The 13,225-nt window shown below is 36.6% G+C and overlaps 1 protein-coding gene across 2 annotated transcripts in view; it reads left to right on the top strand.

Annotated features, from left to right (window-relative positions):
- CNTN5 (contactin 5) overlaps positions 1–13,225 on the top strand; it is a 1,452,729-nt gene that overhangs the window by 543,161 nt on the left and 896,343 nt on the right. The gene's annotated exons all lie outside the window — the stretch shown is intronic.

Genomic DNA, 13,225 nt, shown 5'->3' with positions numbered 1-13,225 from the left:
ATATCATTAATACCCATGAAAATTATTTGGAGAAATATTATTAACTCTGTTTTACAGATGAGAAAAATGCTTAGGAACTCCTGCCCAACAGAAATACAAAGAGTCACAAAAAGAAGCCAGATATTAATTTTAAATTTTCTAGTAGTCACATTTTTGTTAAAAAAAAAAAAGAGAAACAATTAAAACATAATAAATTATGTTATCAAATCCAATATATGTAATCCGAAAATAGAATCATTTTAACATACATTAAACTGGGGTATTTTACATTCCTTTTTCTGTACTAAAGCTTCATATATATTTGACAGTTCCAGAATATCTCAATATGGACTAAGTACATTTTAAGTACTCAATAGCCATATGTGGTTAGAAGTTACCACAGCTCAGCAGCTCAGACTTAGAGATTTTAAATAAGTTGTCCAACTTTTAGCTGCTGGAAACAGGAAGAGCTGAAATTCAAATCTGGCTGGTCTAACCACAGAGCATGAGCTCTTAAATACAATTCTGTTCTGCTTAGGAAGATTTGATCTCAGGTTTATAAATCTAACTTGAGATAATCTTACTTGTACAGAAAATTTTGAAAATTAAAGAATACATACCCTCATTTCACAAGCAAATAAATAGTCTTAATGAGGTTAGGTAAAATTCCAAAATGTTCACAATTAGTACTTAATACATTCCGGTGTTGAACCCACATCTGTCTAGTTTCAAAGCCCGTATTTTAACCACACCACAAGTAAATAACTATATTCACTAAAAAGCAATTGAAAGGTAAGTTAGCCTTCTTCCCACCCAATGAAAATAATAGGTGTTAATTACAAAGCAGGGGATTCTTATAACTCAGTGTCCTTCTTTACTTCTTTTATTTTTAAAAATTGTTTATCCCTTTTCATTCTCTTTAAAAATACAACAGTAAGTATTACCAACCCCCATCACAACCACAAAAACTTCAATTAGTGGGTTATGGCCTGCAGAGCTCATGTTGTCTGTGGCATTTTATTGGCAAACAGGTATAAGAAGTATGTAATAGGCATCTAAGAATCACGCCTGGTATTTGGATAATGTGGTGTGTTAGGAATACACTACCCCATGGACATGACACTGCAGTAATGATAAAGCCTTCTGGGAAATAACTGATGTAGCCTCAGGCAACAAGGAGGTGGGGAGCTACCCTAATGCTTTATCATTAATGGCCTAGAAGATTTCATGTTACGGTGTCTTGGGTTTTAAATTAAATGTCAAATACAATTTGCCATTGAAAATGTGAAGTGTGGAACTGCCCTTAGAGACTCTGAGAATTTAGTCCTCTAATTGGTGGTTGCCTCTAATACTGAGAATAAATAGTTAGAGATTATTATTTGATAAATTGTCACCCCAGTCTGCAGAAATGTGTGGATTTTTATATCTTACACTTCAAGTCTGTAGTAAAATCTTGAGACAGTATTTTAAAATATGGAGTGTTCAATGTAGTTTTAAATACAGTGGAACTTATAAACACTTCCCATTGGAATCGTGCCACCATTTATGTCCTGATCTCTCTGACATTTAGTTTATGATATCAGGAAATCTGTGAAAGAAACCGAGGCAGCACACGTTCTGTTTATAGTGGTATATTTAGTTGCCCCTTCCCTACTGACAAGGGTCTGTTTTAATAATAGGGCTAATAATGGGATTTCCAATACACTTTAATGCGTTAGCATTATATCTTTCTCAACTATCTGTATATTAGTGCTAATTATGAGATGTGTTTAAGTCTAAAAATGTAGGCTTAAACACGAAGACATAGCTTTTACTGCCGGTTTTAATTAGAAACCTAAAGAAACATGTATAATTAAATATGCCCATAAAAATAATAAATACATTCCTGTAATCCTAGTCAATTTGTTGCACCATTAATATCATTCAGCATGGCAGTTTTAAGAATGTATTGGAGTAAGTCAAGTGGAAAATGGCAAAGAACAAAATTACTAGCATTTAAACCACCTTAACTGTTTTAGAACAGTGAGTATTGCTCTAAATATCTCCTGCAATCACTGTTTTATTTTGCAAACACAATTTAAAGTTTACTGTTTGCCCATTTCATGTATCTCTTGTTTCTAAGAACAATTAATCTTATACTAAAAGTACACAGCTTCAGAGTAAAACTAATTCAACTTCAAAAATTTATTGTCGCAAATGTAATTTTTAAAGAAAATATTAATGTGTTTAAATTTTCCTGATGTCAAGAGAATGATTTATTTTATTTGAAGAAATGTACTGTTTGGCAACTCTCCTCCTCCGTGGAATATGTAAACCCAGGTCAATCTGAGTTTGAATCGATTTGAGATATCTTATGGTCCATAAGGAAAGTCACACATCCTGAGGTGCAGGGACCAGGCAGCACACCAAACTGAGAGAATGTCAGAATGAGAACACTGCTGCTCTTTTTATAGCCAGAAATCACTCTGCTCTTTTTCCTTTAACCCCAACCTTTGAATATAATACAGAAAAATTATGAAATATGCTTTACTTTCAAAACATGGTCATATAAATACTTTTATTTAATCTTGTCAACAACTTTATGGAGTAGGGTATTACAATGTCATTTTACAGGTTAAAAAATGCCCCTATGACTTTTCTAGCCACATGTCACCTGTAATAAGAGAACCTTAGGAGATATGTAAGCTTTATTCATAGATAACTTGAACTTCATACCAGACTTAGTCTAAATGATCATAAATTATGAAATTAAAAGTTTAAAATTAAGTTTTATCATAATGTTATAGTTTAATGCAAAGCAAAATATAGTTTTATATCCCTAATTAAGATGTAAATGTTATTTTGAGACTGTTTATGAAATAGTTTTTACTATTAAACATCATTTGGTAATATTAAAAGCATAATCTTAGAAATTTTTAAACCATTAAACTGAAGTAAGAGACTTTAAGTAAAGATTAGGTCGTATTATTTTCTCCATGTGGCCAAATTATCATTTTATTGTTTTTGATGTATTCCCTAAATCCTCTCTAAACATTAATAATTGTTCTTTATACTACATCTTAAGTTGAAACAAAAAACTAGGCTCAGATAAAAATATTAATTGAATGCCTATTATATTGTTAGCACTTTTTATTTATTTCATGTAAGTATCATAAAAGTTGATGCAACAATTATTTTGTTTTCAGATGAGGAAGTGAAATATCAGAATGGTTAAAAGTATCGAACAGTATCACATAGCCAGGAACATATCTAGCTGAGATTTAAATTCATGTCTGTTCTTCCAAATCTCATGTTCTTTCTGTAATATTGCAAATGCCTCCCATAATATAGTCATTTTTGCAAAAGTATTAAAAAGTTTTAAAGTATTGCAGGAAATGAGTTCAACATAAAAATACCTGTACCATGTATGTAAATCAGTTTTCTCATCTCTATCCCCACAGTTTTAATACTTAATTAAGCTTCTTGATTTAGTAATTTGATGCAGCATACTCATTTTTGTTATATATTTTAAATCTTAGGTGCTTTCTTCTTGTGTGAACGTGTCGAAGCAATTGTATCCAATATATTCAAAGATGATGAATTTACCTGTTATAGATTCTTCTTTCTCCTCTGTCATCTGAGAAAATGTGAACAAGTCCCTCACGGACTTTCTTTGTTGTGCTTTGCCCTTGCATAATGTAGCCTTTTTTGAAGGATGTTATGAAAAACAATAATTTAGACACAATATCTGTACAGTAAGAAGCTTCTATATTGCGAAAGTCTATAGAAGTAAGCACAGCAGGGATAAATGCCTAAGAACTAATGATAACTAAATGTGTGTTGTGTTCAATATCTGAGACAAAGAAAGAACAAAAAAGTGCCTACAATGTATATTTGATATTATGATTTTGTTATTGTTTGCTTAGTTGACAACTTAAAGATAAACAAATTAAATGTGATCATTTATTGAATTACTAAACATAACAATGCACAGCATTTTGCTGGGTGCCCGCGAGACAAGTCTAGATAAGATATGGCACACACTTTCAATGTGTTCACAGGTTTAGATCAGGAGACACCCTCATGATTGCTAGATTATCATAATATAGATGTGGCCTAGGATAGAAGCTAATTGCTACAAAAAGCACAGCAAAGAATTAAGTTAATGCAGAGGTCAAGGACAATTTTTTTTTTTTTTCAGAGGCACGAGACTTAAAATACAGAAAAGAAGTAGACTTTGGAGGGCTGAAGGAAGTTTAGTCATGGGAAGGAACATGGACAAATAAGATGCATCTTAAGCTTGGAAAAGGGCAAATAATACTCAATTGCTAAAGCAGTCTGATCTTACGGGCTATGTCTGTCTTTCTCACTATTATATCTGCCTATCACAGAAACTTGGTATATGATAGATGTGCAGGTACTCATTGAATAATGAATGAAAATCCAGGGTATGTATGGGGAAAATATTAAGTAAATCTAATTTTGAAGGGCCTTGATAACATATAAAGCAGTCTGAAATTTATCTCTAACCCAATGACTTCCAGAAATTCTACCTTAAAAAGAAATAATCTGTTTTGCTTTTATGTAAAAACACTGCCAATTTATGAGTAACATTGGGTCAGGATCTCCCTGCCCTCTTAAGTCTTTACCCTTCATCTTCTGATGCCCAATCCCATCTGAAGAATTCTAACAATGCCACACTTCAGAAATAATTCTACCCTACTCTGGAACAGAGTTAAGGACCCTACATTAAAAATGAACAGTATACTGACTGAGTCCTCTGACATGCACAGCGGGCATGCCTGCACCTTCTTGTAGTATAGAGCTTCCATTGAGTTTTAATATATTAACATTCATTATATTTTGTGTTAGGAAGGTTTTCTATTTTTCTCTTAGCAATTAGTATGGTGGTTGGTACTCTTTATGAATAATAAATGTTTATTAAAGGATGTCATTTCGATGTTCTGGAAATCAGACTTTTAGATTGAATGAGAAATGCCAGGGGGAGTTAACAACTGGAAGGCCAAAGAGGGGATGGAGCACAATTGAACAGGAAAGCTTTTGGACAGACGTGCCGCTCTGGCACCGGTGAAAAAGAAGAGGAAGATACAGGATTGCTCAGGGAAATCCTCAGATCATGTTCAGATGTGGTAAATTCTAGGTCAAGATTTCTCAGCATCAGCACTCTTGAAATTTTCGGCTCAACCAAGTGGGGTGAATCACACCTGTAATCCCAACAGTTTGAGAAGCCAAGGCAAGAGAATAAGGTTGAGCCCAGCAGTCTCAGACTAGGCTTGGCAACAAAGTGAAATCTCATCTCTGTGGAAAATAAAAAAAATTGGCTACATACGATGGCATGTGCCTGTAGCCCTAGCTTCTCTGGAGGCTGAGTTTTGGGGAAAGCTTCAGCCTAGGAGATTGGGACTGCAGGGCTACAGTGAGCTGTGATCATGCCACTGTGCCCTGGTCTTGGTGAAAAAGTGAGATCCTCTCTCAAAGAAAAAAAAAGAGAAAGAAAAGAAAGAAATTTGGGGATGAATATTTTCAATAATTTACTTTCCAAATTTGTCTATTTATCCATTTTTAGTTGTCACATAATAATGTACATATTTATGGGGTACAGTGTGTTGTTTCAGTACATTAATATGTTGTATAATGATTAAGTCAGGGTACTTAACATATCTATCACCTCAAATATTTGTAATTTCTTTGTAGTAAGAACATTCCAACTCCTCTCTTCTAGCAATTTACTGTTGACTGTAATCACTCTACTGTGCAATAGGGCACTAGAACTTTTTCTTCCTTTAAATTTGTAACTTTGTACCCACTAACCAACCTCTTCCCATGCCTTCTCCCCTACACCCTCCCAAGTCTCTGGTAACCACTATTCTATTCATTACTTCTATCATTTCAACTTCTAAATTCCACATATGAATTAGAACATATGGTATTCGTCTTTCTATGTCTGGCTTATTTCACTTAAGATAATATTCCCATTGAGGAAGGCTGAATATTATTAGGTTGGTGAAAAAATTATTGTGTGTTTTGCCATTACTTTTCATATCAAAACCACAATTACTTTTGCACCAACTTAATACAATGCTTACCAGTATCCTTGGCTCCTACTACTAGATGCCAGCAGCATACCCTCAGCTGTGACAGCAACAACAACAAAAACCTCCAAATATTGCTAAATGTTCCCTGGAAGGCAACGTTACCTCTGGTGGAAACCAATAACCTGGACCAACACTGTGTGTACCTGCAGAGCCAAGATTGGCTATTAGAGGCATCTCTCATTAGGCAGAAATGGACACCAGGTCCTTGTACCACCACGATGCTCAGTCACTGGTTGGGGTTGTTGGGGAATCACATGGTCCAAGCTGAGACACAGAGGTGGATCCTGGAGTTGCTAACAGCTGGAAGCCGGCAGCTCACTGCTCCCTTTACAGCTGAACTAAAAATTTTTTCTTGGAAGGAACTTAGAACAAAGTATCTTCAAGGCTGCCACATAAAGGCCATAGATCCTTCTTTTCAGCTGAAGACCTCGTGTTGTGCCTTGTCTGGTATGCCTTATTTGGCCACATCTCTTAAATTTATCCTGGATGTATAATCTGTGCTCGGTTATATATATTCCTGGAATAGAATTCTTTCCTTCTGAAATTTCTGCAACTTTAGCTATTCTCTTTCCTGGGTGAGAAAATCTCAGTTTGACTCTACAGAATCATATTTCTCTGCACTCAAACCTTGAAATACATGGCACTTAGACTTCAGAAATAAAGCAATTTCTGCAAATGAACAATAGCGCAAGAATAGCTAAATTTAGTCCACCTTCATTTGATACAGCATCTTATATCTGGGTCACTGCCCGATTGACTGTGGTCACCTCTTTCTTGTACTTTCTGCTTTTATTATACATTTCTGGAAAATATTCAAGGTATGTGTCAAGGGGATCTTTCTGGTGGGTGGCTTTGCTGACCATCACATTTATTTGCACTTCTGATATCAAATTCAGTTAGGCTCTAACTCTGCTAGACTTACTTTCTTAATCTGGTCTGACATTTCTCTGAGCATTCAAAATTCGTGTGAGCCGATCACAATGTTCTAAAAATAACAAGGCACAATGAACCTAGATAAAGAATACATAGTTATTGTCTTTTATTAGATATAACAGAAATTAGGCCATGTGCTGTGGCTCACGCCTGTAATCCTAGCATTTCGGGAGGCGGTGGTATGCAGATCACCTGAGGTCAGGATTTTGAGACCAGCCTGGCCAACATAGTGAAACCCGGTCTCTGATAAAACTACAAAAATTAGCCCGGCATGATGTCATGCACCTGTAATCCCAACTACTCAGAAGGCTGAAGCAGGAGAAGACCTTGAGCTCAGGAGGCAGAGGTTGCAGTGACCTGAGACTTCACTCCAGCCTAGGCAACAGAGATTGTCTCCAAGAAGAAAGAAAATAAAAGTAGAGATAATACTACTTTGAAAACTTTTCCAAATATAGGGGCTTTCTTTTAGGCTGTTCTTGTGTTGCTGTAAAGAATACCTGAAGTTGCGTAATTTATAAAGAAAAGGGGTTTAATTGGCACTGGCATCTGCTTGGTTTCTAGGGAGGCCTCGGAAAGCTTTTACTACGGTGGAAGGTGAAGGATCTTCTGAGAACTCGCTCAGTATTGCAAGGATAGCACTGAGAGGATGAGCTGAATCATTCCGGAAATATCTACCCCCACATCCAATCACCTCCCAACCAGGCCCCAATTATTCCAACACTGGAAATTACAACTCAACATGAGATTTAGAGGATACAACATCCAAACTGTATGAGGCATGTTCTGAGATCAGTGGCATTTTTTTTTTTCTTTGCGACGGAGACTCACTCTGTTGCCCAGGTTGGAGGGCAGTGGTGCGATTTCAGCTCACCACGAGCTCTGCCTCGCGGGTTCAAGTGATTCTCCTGCCTCAACCTCCCAGGTAGCTGGGATTACAGGTGTGCACCACCATGCCCAGCTACTTTGTGTATTTCTAGTAGAGACAGGGTTTCACTGGTCTCGAACTCCTGACCTCGTCATCTGCCCGCTTCCACCTCCGGAAGTGCTGGGATTACAGGCATAAGCCACCAAACCTAGCTGAGATCAGCAGCTATTAAAAGATATATTTAAACTCATGTAAATTAAATGTGCTATTTATGCTATTTATAATTACTGTTTCAGATACTTAGGTACTGTGCTGAGAACATATATATAATGAGATTATTTTTTGCTTGTGGAACTGAGTTAGGGATTGAAAAAAATCACTAGCTTTCTATATGAGTAAATATTTTAAATATCTGATTCCGAAATAAACAGTATTAAGAATTTTTAAAGCCATTTAACTAACAAAAACAAGTGGAGAAATTATAGTGACTATTGAGATTTTTTTTTTTCTGTGAAGTTTCAAAGGACTTAATGAAATCAGGTAACTTTTTTCTAGGAGTCTGCAAAGGCTGGTGCTGCCTAGACCCAGAATAAAGAAGCTAAAATAGAGAGAGGCAGTTTATTAGGGGCTTGGCTTTGCCCAGAATTCAGATTTCTTTATTTTACTTACTAGTTCCTATCTACTTGCTCACAATGCTTCTCAGTCGTTACTGTGGGGGGGAATAATCAATAATAGCCATTTGGATTAAAGTTTGAGATATAAAAACATCCACTGCATATTCCTGTAGTATCTATTTCTCATTCATTGAGATTTCTTGTCAACAACCTAGAAGACCACACTTACAGATTCTTGTCACACTGTGAGTAAAATTCCACCAGGGGAGCTGCCCAATATTTTATAACAATCCTATATATTTTTACGGAAAATGTTCCCAAGTTTGTTGTTGGTTTGTCTTCTTTTCTATCAGCCGCTGCCTTGTCTTTAGAGAATATAAATATTTCCGGTAAAAAGGTTTAATGTGGAAATGAAGAACAAAAATGTATATGACTCCTAAGGGTATTTCTATTTGCTGTTTCAAACATTGCCTTGGAATTATTTACAATTCCCAGTTTAACCATGTGCCTATAACAAGACATTGTTTAAATGCAGTGTAGCCCTGTGGTTTCAACTGCCAGATGAAGATTGTGATTCAAAATGCCATTTTTTTCCCAAGGGGATGTGGGTTAAATTTTAGTAAATCATTAAAAGCCCAATTTATCCAACAATAATTAAGCGTAATTACTCTTACTTAACCGCCTTCAAAAGATCCTTATTTTCATATGTAATTAAATTAAAATAGAATTTAAATACCAGAGTAAATATAGGTTTATTTCTCTTGTTAGAGATCATGGCCATAAAATCTTATTCATATCAAGTGATACAAAGGAGATTTTTAAAACTCAAAATCTTTTAGGTTTCCTCATTGCTCTACTAACTTTATTAGAAAATAAATGTATCCATGTGAAATCCTGATTACCTCTCACTGTTGCATAAAGAAGAGGACATATTCTGCAAATTATATATTTAAAACTCCTTTAGTCAGAATTTAGTCAACTTACCTGTTCATGTGGAATGCTGAACAGGTGTTCTCATGTTCTCACTGGTTTGTCTTCTAGGATGCAGTAACCCAAGTCCTCTTTCATAAGTCACACATTTGGAATGTGTGTGGCCCTCTCGCTGCCTGTAACCAGGACTTCATCTCCTAAGTCATTCCACTCATCATCAGAAGAACTTCTAAAATGAATACAAATCTGTTCTCTTAAATTCTCCAACAACTTGAACTTTGAATAGATTTCCCTATGAGTAGGAAATTAAAAATCAGCATGAATACTTTATTTAGAGCTCTCGACCAGGAATGAGAAGGTGCAGCCCTAATTCCGATATTGACTTTGAATTACCAGGGGCATTACGCAAATCCTATTACTTTGTCACATCTGTTTGTCTTCTCTGTAATAATGGAATGTCATTTGTTCCTGTGAACTGTCAACTGAAGCATCACAAGATCTATACATTTGGAAATATTTCATTTTTTATAAAGGGTTATGTCCTGCAAGGTGGCCATTCTGATGGGCTAGAAAGAGTAGCTTCCCACCAAGAGCATTAGCAGGCACTTTGAGGGAGGGGAGGGTGGAATAGGAATTTATACTGAACAGGTTGCTTAAACATACATATTCAAAAGGATACAGGAGGAACTGTGAATCCTATTCAGAATCCTAAGCTCATCGGTCAAATATATCAGCTCAAGAATCACAGATCTATAAATTGTGAGAGGAAACGTTAGTTGTTTTTTTTTTTTTTTTTTGACATGGAGTTTTGCTCTTGTTACCCAGGCTGGAGTGCAATGGCGTGATCTTGGCGGCTGGAGTGCAATGGCGTGATCTTGGCGGCTGGAGTGCAATGGCGTGATCTCGGCGGCTGGAGTGCAATGGCGTGATCTCGGCTCAATGCACCCTCCGCCTCCTGGGTTCAGGCAATTCTCCTGCCTCAGCCTCCTGAGTAGCTGGGATTACAGGCACGCACCACCATGCCCAGCTAATTTTTTGTATTTTTAGTAGAGACGGGCTTTCACCATGTTGACCAGGATGGTCTCGATATCTTGACCTCGTGATCCACCCGCTTCGGCCTCCCAAAGTGCTGGTATTACAGGCTTGAGCCACCGCGCCCGGCCTCGAAACTTTAGTTTTTATAAAGAGTGTCCAGATGGACACCCTCCAGGCTATAACCCTTTATAATAACTAAAGTCTCCTCCCCTCGTTTGTAGACCTCATGACTCTTCAATTGACAGTACATTATATTGCAAAAAAAAAAAAAAAAAAGACTCTTCAATTGACAGTACGTTATATTGCAAAAAAAAAAAAAATAGGTAATACTGGAAGTTATCAGAACTCTTGAAATTTGAAATGTAGTTATGTGATTTTTTTATGATGGTGTTTTTAGTAGAATTCACACTCCTTTCACTGAGCTATGGATCCTTTGCAATCTGGCCTTTTATAATCCTCAGTCTTGATCGGCTGCTTCCTCCTGCTGGCCTTTTCTCTGTAGCTTGGATATGCAAAGACTATTCTTATGTTAAGATCTTTGCACTGATTTTTAAAATTTATTTATTTTGAGACACAGTGTTGCTATGTTGCCCAGGCTGGACTGCAATGGCATGATCTGGGCTCACCACAACCTCCACCTCCTGGGTTCAAGGGATTTTCCTGCCTCGGCTTCCAGAGTAGCTGGCATTACAGGCATGTGCCATCACACCCAGCTAATTTTTGTATTTTTAGTAGATATGGGATTTCACTGTGTTATTCAGGCTGGTCTGGAACTCCTGACCTTGTGATCCTCCCACCTTGGCCTCCTAAAGTGTTGGGATGACAGGTGTGAGCCAACGCACTTGGCTGCACTGACTCTTCATTTCATTCCTGACAAAGCTAAATATTTTAATATATTATGAGGAAGAGTGTGAGTGTGAGTCTTTCATGAAAGAAATAGAACACAAATTAGGTTTATGAATGAAAATTATTTCCATTAGCTGAACTAGAAAAGTTTGAAGTGGAGCAGTGGAAGGTGTATGGGCAGACAAATAATTTGAGACAGACTATAGAGAGCCTGTAATACTAGACTAAAAATTAGGTTTCTGTTTTACAGGAAATGTAGAAAGTTGCATTGTATGCTAAATTCTCTGTAAAAGAGTTTTTAATAAATAATTTCAGGTATGTATCTATTTTATTACCAAACAACAGGAAATTGTAAAGATTTAAGATGGGACTGGGCGCAGTGGCTCATGCCTGTAATCCCAGCACTTTGGGAGGCCAAGGTGGGTGGGTCACCTGAGGTCAGGAGTTTGAGACCAGCCTGGCCAACATGGCAAAACCCTGTCTTTACTAAAAATACAAAAAATTAGCTGGATGGTGGCCCTTATCTGTATTCCCAGCTACTCAGAAGGCTGAGGCAGGAGAATCGCTTGAACCAGGGAGGTGGAGGTTGCAGTGAGGCAACATTGTGCCATTGTACTCCAGCCTGGGCAACAAGAGAAAAAAACAATTAAGATGGATATGAATTCATTTTCAGAATAATTTATTTTTCAGCACTTAACCTAGAAAATTTAACATAGATGTATTACAAAAATATGAAGTTAATTGCTTTATCCTCCTTCTGAGTAATAGGAGTTATTTTAACTTCAGCCACTTTCTCTTAATTTATATGCTACTGTCTTCCCTTAACTTATACTTGTCTTACTTTTTACCCCAAAAGATATGATTATTATTGCTTTATAAAGACAGTTACCACGTGTTTGGCTCATTATTCTTCCAGAGAGCCTAGTTTGTTGGTTAAAGACACGGCTGCTGGAGATTACCCACCTGTGTGGGCTCTAGGCTTCGGTTTTGGTCCCCCACTCTGAAAGCATTCATATATGTAAATCTGAAGTACATTGAAATTCGCAAAGTCGCTTCATGGTAACGTTTTCTTTGGTTCCCAGCTTGCCACTCTTATCTAGCTTTGACATCTAATAAGTTTTTTTTTCTTTCACGTAGTTCATTGAGGCATTCAGGACTATTTTCTGTATTACTTTAAGAAGGACATACTCCTTCTTAGTCATGATGTCCAGTTCCTAAATTGCCAGAAAAGGAAATCTGCTGCCACTCAGCCATGAAAGGGTACTCTGCATCCCAACACAACACAGGGCCTGTCAGAGTTTATGTGGAGTCATGAGTCATAGTTGTGCCTTTACCTTGTTCTAATATTAGTCACTAGGTGGTAGGAATCATAAACTGTTTCTGGCATCAGATTTTCTAGAGTAGTTGTCTTTTTTCTTTCTGGTTCCAGTCTTCATTAATTGTACTTTTGAGTAGTAAATAATTTTGAACTATATTTTTTCTACTTGTATATTTTAAATAAAATTATAAACTTGACTTGAAGTCTCAGAAAACCAGCGTGGCCCCCTTTTAAAGTCTTACTGGACCCTATCCCATGCAGGTTTTGTTGAGACTTGAAAAATGTTTATATTAAAAAGAGTAAGAAAAACTGATCTTCACTATGCCTCACTGTGTTTAACACACTATAGAAAACTACATTAAAGAATGCCTCCAAAACACACAAACACTGTTAGCTCAGTCTTCCAGCTACATCTCATAGCACTTTGTCCGGGACACAAAACTCATTTACTTTTCTAAAATAAACAATATCATAACTCAATGTGGTTAAATTTGGAAGTCAAAATGTTTTTTTGCTGCTTGGTCCTCGAAGGATATATGACAGAAAACAATAAGAAGACAGACACATTCTTTTTTATTTCTGCTATAACTTTGACTACATTTTATTACCT

Source organism: Callithrix jacchus, chromosome 10 (assembly GCF_049354715.1).
Source record: "Callithrix jacchus isolate 240 chromosome 10, calJac240_pri, whole genome shotgun sequence".
NCBI lineage: Eukaryota > Metazoa > Chordata > Mammalia > Primates > Cebidae > Callithrix > Callithrix jacchus.
This window is presented reverse-complemented; position numbering and strand designations above follow the sequence as displayed.